Genomic DNA, 13,449 nt, shown 5'->3' on the forward strand with positions numbered 1-13,449 from the left:
CCAGCCTGCTTGGAGCCCCTTCAGGCACAGGCAGGCTGCTATTAGGTCTACCTGGAGCCTTCTCTTCTCCAAGCTGAACAACCCCAGCTCCTTGTGCTCCAGCCTCTGGTCATCCTGGTGGCCCCCTCTGGACTCTCTCCATCAGCTCCAGGTCCTTCCCGTGTTGGGGGTGCCAGAGCTGGCCCCAGCCCTGCAGCTGAGGTCTCCTCAAAGCAGAGCAGAGGGGCAGGATCCCTTCTCTCCACCTCTGCCCACGCTGCTTTGGATGCAGCCCAGGCTGCCGCTGGCTTTTTGGGCTGCAAGTGCCTGTGGCTGGCTCCTGCCCAGCTTCTCCTCCACCAGCACCCCCGAGGATGGCAACAAAGCCTTCATTCAAGTGATAAATCTACAAGGGGGGAGGGAAAAAACCCCCAACAACACCCAGCCCCAAACCCAAGGAACCAGAAACATTTAGCCTGGTAATTAGAATTGTTCCAAGAGATCTGAGCGAGCAATGAGGCAGAAAAAGCCTTTTCAGCTGAACAAGTCCTCATGGCTGCTCACGGGAGGCAGGAGCAGAGATTTCATTCCCTGCCTCCAAACTGCAGACTTTACTCTGCTGTCCAGGTGGAGCTCACGAAGCTGTGGCTGCTGTCCGCGGTCGGAGTGTGCCACCCCTCTGCTTCAGGCCCTGGAGAGCAGCACCTGGAGCCAGCCCCAGCCCCTGGCTCACTGCTGAGATGAATAATTGGGGTTTAGAGGAGGATAGATCAAAAAAATCAACCCAGGAGCTCAATCACTCTTCCCCCCCCCCCCCCCTCCCTGGCTTTGTAAAGTCCATCCTAAAGCTGTCCTGCTCTGAGCTAGAAGAGAACAGCTCCTGGTTGAGAGCAGCAGCCTGCTCTGGAGGGAGCAGTCCCTGCTTGTGCCAGGGGGCTGGGACTGGATCAGCTTCAGGGTCCTTTCCAACCCGAACCAGTCTGTGACTCTGAATTCTGTGCTGGCACTGCCCAGCTCAGGAGGCCCTTGCTGAAGCTGGCACAGCCAGGGGCTGCTGCCAGCAGGCAGAAGCTGATGGGCAGAGCTCCTGCCAAGGGCTGCCATGCACAAAGCCTCTGCCCCACACTTGCCCCCAGCCACACCAAGGGCACTGCCACAGCTTGTGCCACCCCTTGGGGGGCAGCAAGGCAGAGCTGGCACCTGTGGGGAGCAGCAGCCAGGACAGGTGAGCCTCAAGTGCCCACCAAGGCATTGCAGCCCAGGGAGGGCATCTTCAGGAGCCAGCTGAGGGATGCCCAGGGCCAAGCCTCTTCTTCCCTGGCTGTGTCCCAGCAGGACTCTGTCCCTTCTGCCTCCCATCCCTCTGCTCCTGAGCCCCCTGCCAGAACCCAGCTCCTGAATCCTGTTTCCACCTGCTGCTGAGTGCAGGCTGGGCCTTGCCCAGTGCCTGCCCCAGCACCAGTGGTGCCAGTGGTGCCCTCCTTGCCTTCTGGGCTGGGGTTGGCTCTTGCTTTGTGTCTGTGTCTCTATCCCCTGGCACTGTTCTGCTTTCCATCCCAGCTGGCTGAGTTCCTTCCCCACCCCAGCAGCCTCTCTCCCTTCTTCCCTTTGGGAGTGCCCCTTTGGGAGGGGCTCCTGGTGAGCCTGTGGCCATGCCAGCCCTGACCCTTGACTGGTGGCTGACACCAAACCTTCCTCCCAGAGCTTCTGCTTCATTACACATCAGAACCAAACCCTAGCAGCAAGGACTGAAGACCAAACAGGACCCCGAGGTCGAGTGCAGGCAGCAGCAGTTGAAGATGAAGCCTCTGGGCTGGCTCCCACTGGAAGCTGACCCAAGAAAGGGTTCCCAGGAGGAACCTCTCTGCCAGAGGCCCAAATCAGCTGCAGACCCCGGAGCTGGCAAGCAAACCTGCATTAATAGCTCCATGTAATTCAGCTCTTACTGGTTGCCTGGAAACTAACTTGGGGGGGGGGGGGGGGGGGGAGAGAGAAAAAAAGGCAAAGCACCAACGGTAATGAGCATAAAGAGCTTAACAGGGAGTTATTGATGGCACCAAACAGGGAGCAGGCTGATGTATCTCTAACCAAATCACTCCAAATGCTCCTTCAGCATCAGATGTGGTTCTGAATAACAAGGGCTGAAGCCAGAGCAGATCAGAGCTGACAGGATGCTGGTGGGGAAGGTGGAGAGGAGAGCCTGGCACGCTGGGATTTGCTGTCAGAGCAGCTCTAGAGCAGCTCTGCTCCTGCTTTGCTCTGCTGTCTTGCTTCTGAGCAGGACAGAGCTGATGTTGTCTAGCAGAGAGAGCTCTCCTGCGCTCCTGGGGACGGCAGCTGGCTGCAGAGCCCTGCAACAAGCCCATGGAGCTGGGCTGGGGTCTGCAGGACAGGTTTTGGGGAGCAGCTGAGGGCCCTGGGGTCTAAATGGTCCTGTTGACAGGTTCACAGAGTGCTAGGGGGCTGGAAGGGACCCAAAGAGCTCATCCAGCCCAACCCCCTGCCAGAGCAGCACCACACAGTCCAGCTCAGGGCACACAGGAGCACATCCAGACAGGCCTGGGAAGGCTCCACAGAAGGAGACTCCACAACCACTCTGGGCAGCCTGTGCCAGGCTCTGGGACCCTTCCAGGCAAGAAGTTGCCCTTGTGCTGAGCTGGAACCTCCTGTGCTGCAGCTTCCATCCATTGCTGCTTGTCCTATCCCAGGGAGCAGTGAGCAGAGCCTGTCCCCTCCTGACCCCCAGCCCTCAGCTAGTTACAGACATTGATTCAATCCCCTCTCAGTCTTCTCATCTCCAGACTGAGCAGCCCCAGGGCCCTCAGCCTCTGCTCACCAGGCAGTGCTCCACTCCCCTCATCATCCTCCTCCAGCACCTGAAGCTTGTTTACCAAACCTCGCAGCTCCCTTCCCCCTTGTTAAGCCACCTGCAGGTGCAAAGCATCAACACAGAGAGCAGAAGTCACAGCCCGAGGTAAGACCAACACCACCATAAACTCCTCTCCCTGCAGCTCCCTGGGTGCTGTGGCTGCAAACCAGGACTCAGCCAGCAGCTCCCTTCCACTCACAGCACTTCCAGATGTCTTTGTGCACTGCAGTGAAGATGAAGATGCTCAGAGGGATGGAGAATCTGCCCTGTGAGGCCAAGCTGGGGAAGAGAAGGCTCCAGGTAAGCCTCAGAGCAGCCTGCCAGGAGCTGAAGGAGCTGCAGGAGAGCTGGGGGGAAGGACTTTTGACAAGGGCTGGGAGTGGCAGAATGAGGGACAATGGCTGTGAGCTGGGAGAGGAAGAGGAAATTGTTGGCAGAGAGGGTGCTGAGACCCTGGCACAGGTTGAGGGTGCTGAGACCCTGGCACAGGTTTCCCAGGGAGGTTGTGGAGCACAGAAGCACCCTTTGATCTTTGATCACATTGGGTGCTTCCGTGCTCCACAACCTCCCTGGAGGTGCTCAGGACCAGGCTGGATGAGCTCTTGAGCAGGTGTCCTTGCCCATGGCAGGGGGTTGGAACTAGAGCACTGTTTAGCTCCATTCCAACCCATTCTGCAGTTCCCCTGACTCTGAGGGTGAAGTGGCACAGCCAGGGAATGCCAGCAGGGACTCTTTGGCTTCCTTCTCAAGCCAGCAGAAGATGTGAGGAGCAGAAATGATTTCCCTGGAAGGAAGCTACTCTCTGCAGCCCAGCTTGAAAGCCTTGCAGCCACCAGACTCTTGTGTCTGACCCAAGGAGGCTGGGAAGTCCTTGAGATGGGCCTGTGGAGAGCAGAGCTGGAAGCTGAGAGCTATTTTTGTCCCTTCATTTCCCTGCCTGTAACCACACCACAGCTCCTGGCCCTGCATGTGAGCAGCCTGCAGCTATGATCCTAGCAAACCCCAGCCCAGGACAGCTCTCAGCACCACCTCCTGATGCAAATTGCTGTCTCCTTCTCTCCAGCTGTGGAATCAAAGTGGTTTGTTTGGCACTGAGAAACTGGCTCCTGGTTGGTAAACTCTCTTCTTTTTTCTTATGGTGGACATAATGAGAAGCTTCCCCCAGGCTTTGCTTCTGCAGAGGGAGGAGATGTCCTCCTCAGCTCCAGAAATGGCAAAGTCTTTTTGGGTTGATGGTTGCTGGGATTAAGTTGTTCAGGGGTTGCTACCCTGCATGCTAATGCACAGCTTGCAAACAGCAACACTCAGCTCTGCTCAGGCCACACCTGGAGTGCTGTGTCCAGCTCTGGGCTCCTCCACTGCAGAGAGCTGTTGAGGTGCTGGAAGGTGTTTGGAGAAGGGCAGCAAGGCTGGGGAGGGGCCTGGAGCACAGCCCTGTGAGGAGAGGCTGAGGGAGCTGGGGGTGTGCAGCCTGCAGCAGAGGAGGCTCAGGACAGAGCTCATTGCTGCCTGCAGCTACCTGCAGGGAGGCTGTAGCCAGGTGGGGTTGGGCTCTGCTGCCAGGCAGCCAGCAACAGAACAAGGGGACACAGCCTCAAGCTGTGCCAGGGCAGGTTCAGGCTGGATGTTGTTAGGAAGCTGTTGGCAGAGAGAGTGATTGGCACTGGAATGGGCTGCCCAGGGAGGTGGTGGAGTGGCCGTGGCTGGAGGTGTTGCAGCCAAGCCTGGCTGGGGCACTTAGTGCCATGGTCTGGTTGGTTGGGCAGGGCTGGGTGCTAGGTTGGACTGGCTGAGCCTGGAGCTCTCTTCCAGCCTTATTGATTCCATGATCCTATGAATTATCTCCTGCCTCTAGCTGAGATGCTCCACAACCTCCCTGGAGGTGGTCAGGACCACGCTGGAAGAGGCCTTGAGGTGTCCCTGCCTGTGGCAGGGGGGTTGGAACTGGCTGAGCCTTGGGGTCCCTTGCACCCTAAACCCTTCTATGGTCTCCAGAGGGCCCTGTGACTCAGTGGTGCTCAGTGAAACCTCCAAAGGCTGAGCTGAGGACAGCAGGAAGGGGCAGGATTGGAGGTTTTCTGGCTCACCATCTGCTGCCCAGCTCCTCCTTTGTCTTGCCCAAGGAGAGCTGAAGGGATGCAGTCAGTGCAGCCTGGGAGGTGCTTCAGAGGAATCATAGAAGCATAAAGGCTCATAAAGACCTCCAGGATCATCCAGTCCAAGCCTCACCCCAGCACCCCCAGGGCACCACCAACCCATGGCCCTCAGTACCACAGCTCCATGGCTTTGAGGCCCCTCCAGGGATGGGGACTGCACCACTGCCCTGAGCAGCCTAGGCCAGGCCTGGACAACCCTGTTCAGGAAGAAATCGTTCCTCATGGCCAACCTAAATTCCCCTGGGGCAACTTGAGGCCATTTCCTCTCATCCTGCCACTTGTTCCTTGGGAGAAGAGGCCAATTTTCACCTGGCTGCAGCCTCCTCTCAGGCAGCTGCAGGCAGCAATGAGCTCTGCCCTCAGCCTCCTCTGCTGCAGGCTGCACCCCACCAGCTCCCTCAGCTGCTGCTCCCCAGAGCTGTGTCAGGAACTGCTCTCATATTCCCCTCACTTTTCACAAGACCACACCAAATATGTTAACACAGCAAATCCCAGCTCCCAGATCCACTCCACAGCTCCTGCTCCACACCTCCTTGGTCCACTTTGCCCAGTGCCTGCCCCAGCATCAGTGGTGCCCTCCTTGCCATCAAGGCTTGGGCTGGCTCTTGCTTAGTGTCTCTGCATCTCCATCCCATGGCATTCTTCTGCTTTCCATCCCAGCTGCTTGAGTTGCTCTCCCATCCCATCAGTCTCTCTCCCTCCTTCCCTTTGGGAAGGCAGAGGAGCTGCTGGAGAACCTCTGGCACTGGGTAGCCAGCCCAGTCCTGACCCTTCCCCAGCCTCAAACCCGAGATGAGCTCAGATTGCAGCCCTCTATTATCTTTAAGCACAGAGGCAGACTGAACTTCACATCATGATAGCAAAATAATTGGCTTAATTAGTGGAACCATTCCAAGTGCAGGCAGAAGCAATTGCACCATTTGTCACTTGGCCCCACGGTGCTGCTGGAACCAAGTCCATTCCTCAGAGGCTGGGGCACAGAGCAGCCTCCTCGGGGATGGTTTGGTTGGGCTTAATGCAAAGAATATTTCCTTGTGTCATCAGGCCCTGCAGAGGAGAGCTCCACAGCCAGGGCTGTGCTGGCTCCAGCTCCCACTGCACACGGCAGAACAAGGGGGAGCGACCTAAATAGGAGCTAACAGGAGAGGGTGGAACGGCAACAACAGCCACGACAGCAAAAGGACTACACTGGGTGCTCAGAGGGCATTTAGCACCTCGAACCTGCGAGACTAATGAGTTTGCTTCTGTTCCGGCTCCCCCTTGCAAAGCCATGTCCTGGTGTGTGGCTGGGGGAGCCGCACTGCAAACAGCAGAGGGGCCTGGCCTCGGGGACCTGTGATGGGTGCAGCCTGGCCACCAAGAGGGATAAGGAAACGTTCCCTGGGAGGCTGGGAAAACTGCTCCTGCGGTCTGAGAGCCTTGCGTGGGAGGACTACAGCAGCCTTCTCCTTTGGCCACTCTAGGAAGAGGATCCAAGGTGGAGTTGTTGCAATTCCAGGTTGCCTTCCTGGGCAACCTGTGCCAGTGCCTCCTCACCCTCACTGCCCAGAACCCTCTCCCAACATCCAGTGTCCCAGCTGATGGTTTCCTCCCTCTTAGCCACAGGACATCTTCTGTTTGAATGCATGGAGACCTCCCCTGGGCAGCCTGTGCCAGTCCCTGACCACTCTTGCAGCAAAGGAATTGTTCTTCGTCTCCAACCTAACCTTTCCCTGGCACAATTTCAGGCCATTTCCTCTCCTTCTGTCACCTGACCTGCAGAAGGAGCCCAGGAGGGGCACAGCCGCAGGAGGGGCACAGCCGCAAAAGGAGCCCAGGAGGGGCACAGCCGCAGAAAGGGCACAGTTGCAGGAGGGGCACAGCCGCAAAAGGAGCCCAGGAGGGGCACAGCCGCAGGAGGGGCACAGCCGCAAAAGGAGCCCAGGAGGGGCACAGCCGCAGAAAGGGCACAGTTGCAGGAGGGGCACAGCCGCAAAAGGAGCCCAGGAGGGGCACAGCCGCAGAAAGGGCACAGTTGCAGGAGGGGCACAGCCGCAAAAGGAGCCCAGGAGGGGCACAGCCGCAGAAGGGGCACAGTTGCAGGAGGGGCACAGCCGCAAAAGGAGCCCAGGAGGGGCACAGCCGCAGGAGAGCAGGATGCCATGCAGGATGCCATGCAGGATGCCATGCGGGGTGCGGTGAGATGTAGCTCCTCACCACTTACCACCCCTGCTTGAAGCTGCCTTTGGATGTTTGATGGCGGCAGCGGGAAGCTGTGGGCAATCAGCAGTCCCAAGCAAGCCTCCCCATGCATTTTTCAGCTGCCCTCTTTAGCGAACAAAGCTCGGCCATTAACTCGCTTTACAGAGGCTGGCTGCCAGGATGTCCTCTTGTTGTGAGTGCTGAGAGCCCCTGGCACTCAGCCCAGTTTTTGGTGCGGTCGCTGCAAAGTTGCAGGCAGCACATCCCAGCTGAAGGTGCAGGCTGTGATGCTCAGCTCTTTCTCCACCTCATGCCTTGCCTCGTTACCATGACACCCAGGCACCCAGGCCTGCCTGCTCTCTCTAGACATGCAGGCTGCGATTTCATCTTCCCTGCATATGCACCCCCCCCCCACACCCCCCAGCTCCTTCACTACCCCACAGACAGGGCTGGCACCGCCTCGACCTCAGCACACTCTGAGCGGCTTCAAAGCGCTGACGCTCCTGGGTGCACGCCGCCGCCTCTGGCTGGCTCCACCAGTGCCAGTCCTCCTGCTTGCAGCCTGTGCTCACTGGGCTGGAAAAGCATGGAACAGGAGTGCCACAGCACGCCGGAGTTGCTGGAATCCTTGCTTCAAAGTCGACCTTATTCTGGGTGGTGAACAGGAGCTGGTGCCAAGGCAGCGGTGGTGGAAGCTGCAATTCACCTGAGGCTAACTGCATCCTTCAGACAAAAGCTTGTTAGTAATGAATCCATCCCAGTGGGGTGGGAAGGGAGCTCTGGAGAGCAGCCAGAGCAGGGCACCCCCAGCAGCCTGCCCAGCAGCACAGTGCCCAGCTGGCCTTGGCAGCTCTCCACACCAGGACACTCCACAGCCTCCCTGGGCAGCCTGCTCCAGGCCTCCAGCACCCTCACAGCAAACAACTTTCTCCTCCTCTTCAGATGGAACCTCCTGGGCTCCAGCCTGTGCCCAGTGCCCCTTGTGCTGTGCCTGGGCAGCACTGAGCAGAGCCTGGCCCCAGCCTCTTGCCCCCCACAGCTCCTTTCCCTCTTGCTGAGCATTGCTCAGCTGCCCTCTGGGGCTGCTCTTGTGCAGGCTCTCAGCCCCAGGGCTCTCAGCCTGTGCTGCTCCCAGAGCTGCTCCAGGCCCCTCAGCACCTTCTCAGTCTCTCCTGGCCTCTCTCTAGTTCCAGCCACCAGGACAGGAGGGGAGGGGCTCTGCCTGGGACCACAGCAGGCTTGTGGTAGCTCTGGCTCCCTGGAGGAATGCAGAAGCCACAGCAGAAGCTGTGCTGCCCTCACACCCACTGCATCCCTCACACCCACTGCATCCCTCACACCCACTGCATCCACTGCCCTTTGCATCGCAGGCTTCGTTCACGTCTCGCGTGAAGGAGCAGCAGGACCTCCTGGGATGCTCTATCACCACAAACTGGACCAGTGCTAGAGGAAAACCTTCCCCCTGCCCCTGGATGGAAGCACAATCTATGCTCAGCCATAAATTCAGGCCCTGCCCTTCCTTTCAAAGCCATCAACACATCCACGACACCAACAAAGCAGCAGCACCACTCCACCCTGCAAGCTGCTGGGCTCTTCTCGCAGCCTCTGCTCAGCCAAGAACTCCCACAGAAACGGTTTTGTGTCTCAAGCCTACTTGAGTCTAACCCAAGTACTGCACTTTCACTGCCAGATTGCATCTCTTCACCCAGCCCCTTAGCTCAGAGGAAAGCTCAGCAGCCTTTCTGGTGACCAAGCACTCCTCGGGGCAGTGCTGGGGAGGCACAAACCAGCCAGGGGCTGGCTGCAGTCACAGGCTGGTAAGGAGCCCAGCTCTTGATGGCCCACTCAGTTCTCCCACTCCCCTCCTGCATCCTCAGAGAGCAATTCAGGCTCTCAAGGACATCATCTGCAGCAGCTGCAAAACATCCCTCTCCTGTAAGGAGAGCACTCGGGTTGGTTGGGGAGTGGAGGCTGAGATGCCCTTTAGCAGCTGGGTGCTGGCACACAGAGAAGACAACCCTGGCACTGCCAACCTGGGTGAGGCCAAACGTGATGGGTTTGGGGTTGCAGCACAAACCTGCTCTGCTATCAATGTCCTGCTGAGCTCCCCTGTTCCTAGCAATCTGTGGGTCCCCTTCTGCAGCCTCAGAGAGCAATCCAATCTCTCAAGCACATCTTCCACAGCAGCTGCAAGCCAGCCCTCTCCTACAAGCAGGCCACTTGGACATCATCTCCCAAGGAGTGCTCAGGATTGGAGTGTGCCAGCTGGGTGCTGGCATGTGGAGAGGTAAGGGAATGGAGAGTGAGATGCCCTTTGGCAGCTGGGTGCTGTCATGTGGAGAGGACAAGACTGGTGCTGTCAACCACCAGTTCTTCCCAGTGAGAGTGGTGACACTGGTACAGGCTGCCCAAGGTCTGGATCTGGTGGTTGGCCTGGCTCAGGAGCAGTGTGGGCAGCAGAGCCAATGGCATCCTGGGCTGGCTCAGGAGCAGTGTGGGCAGCAGGACAAGGGAGGTTCTTGTGCCCCTGTGCTCAGCACTGCTCAGGCCACCCCTGGAGTGCTGTGTCCAGTTCTAGGCCCCTCCATTTCAGAGAGATGTTGAGGTGCTGGAAGGTGCCCAGAGCAGGGCAGCAAGGCTGGGGAGGGGCCTGGAGCAGAGCCCTGTGAGGAGAGGCTGAGGGAGCTGGGAGGGTGCAGCCTGCAGCAGAGGAGGCTCAGGGCAGAGCTCATTGCTGTCTGCAGCTGCCTGCAGGGAGGCTGTAGCCAGGTGGGGTTGGGCTCTGCTGCCAGGCAAGCAGGGACAGAAGAAGGGGACACAGCCTGAAGCTGTGCCAGGGCAGGTTCAGGCTGGATGTTGTTAGGAAGTTGTCGGCAGAGAGAGTGATTGGCATTGGAATGGGCTGCCCAGGGAGGTGGTGGAGTGGCCGTGGCTGGAGGTGTTGCAGCCAAGCCTGGCTGGGGCACTTAGTGCCATGGTCTGGTTGGTTGGGCAGGGCTGGGTGCTAGGTTGGGCTGGCTGAGCCTGGAGCTCTCTCCCAACCTGGTTTGTTCTGTGATTCCTGGAAACATTCGAGCTCATCCTTGCTGTGGCCCTGGGCAGCCTGCTCCAGTTGGAGCTGTCCCTGCTGCCTGCAGGGGGGCTGGACAACACAACCAACTTGATGCAATCTGTGACCCTGGTGAGGCCAACAGCGAGGGATTTGGGGCTGCAGCTGCAGCAGGAACCTGAGCAGGGACAAGAACATCTCAGCCAGGATGGTTTGCATGTGGAGAGGAGAGGGCAGCTCCATGGAGAGATAAATCTGGAGCTTGTCGTGATCAAAACCTCAAAAAAAAAACCCCAAACCCAACCCCAAACCAAGAGAACCCAACCAAAAAAACAGAGAGAGAGAGAGAGAAAGCAGCAGAGCTACTGCAGCACCCAGAGTAAATTAAAGCAACATAATTAGAAACAAGCTGGGTTTCAAAACGTGGTCACCAGAATGCATCACCATGACAATCCCTGCTAGAAGCAACAAGGGCTGGTTCCTGGCAGAGCTGAAGGAGCTGCTCCCTCCACAGCAGAGGATCAGCAAAATGCAGTTTACAGCCCCAGAATTAAAATACACAGCCAGAGAGCAACAGATCTCTGCTGGCATTTGGGTGACTTTTATCCTTCCAGAGCGTGAGAAGCAGATTGGGGAAGAGTCACCTGGGGCTGAATGCTGAGAATTCAGAGTGGCAGCAGAGCTGGGGAGGAGCAGCTGAGGGGGCTGGGGGTGTGCAGCCTGGAGGAGAGGAGGATGAGGGCAGAGCTCATGGCTCTCTGCAGCTCCAGAGAGGAGGCTGGAGCCGAGGTGTGGTGGGGGTGGGGGTGTGGGGGTGGTGGGGGTGTTGGGCTCTGCTCCTTTGTCTCAGGTGATAAGAGGAAATGGCCTGAAACTGTGCCAGGGGAGGGTGAGGTTGGAGCTGAGGAACAATTCCTTTGCTGCAAGAGTGGCCAGGGACTGGCAGAGGCTGCCCAGGGAGGTGGTGGAGTGCCCATGGCTGGAGGTGTTGCAGGAAGCTGTGGCCATGGCCCTTGGGGCCAGGGTTTGGTGGCCACGGTGGGGCTGTGCTGCTGGCTGGCCTGGATGATCCTAGAGAGCTTTTCCAGCCCAGCTAATTCCATGATTCTATGAAAATGCTGATCTTGGATTCAACGACAGGAAGGCCAAGACCCTCTTTAGTGTTTCTCCTCAGTGGTTTCATTCCAGGCAGAGCTAAAGATCAAAGATTTACATCCTGGCTGTAAAACGAAGCCAAATGAGTGGTGGCTGCGATTAAGGCACACAGAGGTGGGCTTTAAATAATAGAAATGCTTCTAAAAGGAAGGATAAAGGAAGGATTAAAAGAGCTAAGCACTGGAAAATAAGAAAATTAATTCCTTTCAAAGGCCATCAGTCAGGCTGGGAGATGGAGAGGCTCTGGCAACAAAGTGCAGCCCAACGATGCTGCTGCAGGAGGCTGGGTCCGGGGAGCAGCCTGGGGAAGGGCCTGGAGAGCAGAGCTGGTGAGGAGCAGCTGAGGCCACTGAGGTTGTTTAGGCTGGAGAGGCTTTGGTCAGAGGAGACCAACTCCCACCTCACTGCCTGAAAGGAGGCTGGAGCGAGCTGGGGGTTGGTATCATCTGAGGCCCTGGCCCAGGCTGCCCAGAGAGGTGGGAGCTGCCCCAATCCTGGAATCCTTCCAGGCCAGGTTGTCTGCAGCTGTGAGCAACCTGCTCTAGTTGAGGAGGTCCCTGATGGCTGCAGGGAGGGGGTTGGATGAGAGGAGCTTCGAAGGTCCCTTCCCACCCAACCCATTCTCTGCTTCTGTCATCCAGCTTCATAGAACCACTGAGGTTGGAAAATATCCCCAAGATCACAGAGTCAGTCAGGGCTGGAGGGGACCACAAGGATCAGGCAGTGCCAACCCCTTGCCATGCCCAGGGACACCTCACACTAGAGCAGGCTGCCCACAGCCTCAGCCAGCCTGGCCTTAAACACCTCCAGGGGTGAGGCTTCCACCACCTCCCTGGGCAACCCCTGCCAGGCTCTCACCACCCTCATGATGAACAACTTCCTCCTAACATCCAGTCTGACTTTCCTAATTTCCAGCTTTGCTCCATCCCCCCCAGTCCTGCCACTCCCTCACAGCCCCAGAAGTCCCTCCCCAGCTTTCTTGTTACCCCCCTGCAGATCCTGCAAGGCCACAGGAAGGTCCCCTGGGAGCCTTCTCCTCTCCAGACTGCACAGCCCCAACTGCCTCAGCCTCTCCTCACAGCAGAGCAGCTCCAGCCCTCTGCTCATCCTCAAGGCCCTTCTCTGGACACCTTCCAGCATCTCCATATCCCTCCTGTCCCAGGGGCTCCAGGACTGGATGCAGGACTCCAGGGGGGTCTCAGCAGTGCAGAGCAGAGAGGTAGGACCACTTTAGCCCTTGGCTAAAGGCTTGGGAGTCTTCTGATGAAGCCAACGTGCAGAAGCTGCACACCAGAGGCAGAGGTGGAGGTGGACCAGGTCTGCTTGCCACAGAGGTTGTACCCATGGCTGCTTGTCCCTTCTGCTGCTTGCCACAGAGGTTGTACCCATGGCTGCTTGTCCCTTCTGCTGCTTGCCACAGAGGTTGTACCCATGGCTGCTTGTCCCTTCTGCTGCTTGCCACAGAGGTTGTACCCATGGCTGCTTGTCCCTTCTGCTGCTTGCCACAGAGGTTGTACCCATGGCTGCTTGTCCCTTCTGCTGCTTGCCACAGAGGTTGTACCCATGGCTGCTTGTCCCTTCTGCTGCTTGCCACAGAGGTTGTACCCATGGCTGCTTGTCCCTTCTGCTGCTTGCCACAGAGGTTGTACCCATGGCTGCTTGTCCCTTCTGCTGCTTGCCACAGAGGTTGTACCCATGGCTGCTTGTCCCTTCTGCTGGTTTGCTGCCTGTGTTGCTCAGGTGGGAACAATCCCAGCACTTGCTGGGCACAGAGATGGAAAATGAGCCCCAAAGGGACCCTGACAGCCTAAAAAGTCCCTCCCCAGCATTCTTGTAAGCCCCCTTAAGACACTGAAAGGCCACAGGGTTCCTCTCCTGGTGACACTGAAAGGCCACAGGGTTCCTGTCCTGGTGGCACTGAAAGGCCACAGGGTTCCTGTCCTGGTGACACTGGAGTGAAAGTCTCCCACTGGCCGCCAGCAGCTCTGGGAGGGCAGAGGTTTGCTGTTCTGCTGGTGTGCTCTGGGGGGTTAATGTTCTGGTGACAGCTTGCTGGCCCT

General features: G+C 58.0%; 1 long non-coding RNA gene across 1 annotated transcript; it reads left to right on the forward strand.

Moving 5' to 3' along the window:
- The first annotated feature begins 2,958 nt into the window (after positions 1-2,958).
- Positions 2,959-8,833, forward strand: LOC135182186 (uncharacterized). Its single transcript, XR_010305078.1, has 2 exons — positions 2,959-3,148; positions 8,556-8,833. It is a non-coding gene; the product is annotated as an uncharacterized LOC135182186 (long non-coding RNA).
- The last annotated feature ends 4,616 nt before the right edge of the window (positions 8,834-13,449 follow it).

This window comes from Pogoniulus pusillus, chromosome 16 (genome assembly GCF_015220805.1).
Source record: "Pogoniulus pusillus isolate bPogPus1 chromosome 16, bPogPus1.pri, whole genome shotgun sequence".
Classification (NCBI taxonomy): Eukaryota; Metazoa; Chordata; class Aves; order Piciformes; family Lybiidae; genus Pogoniulus; species Pogoniulus pusillus.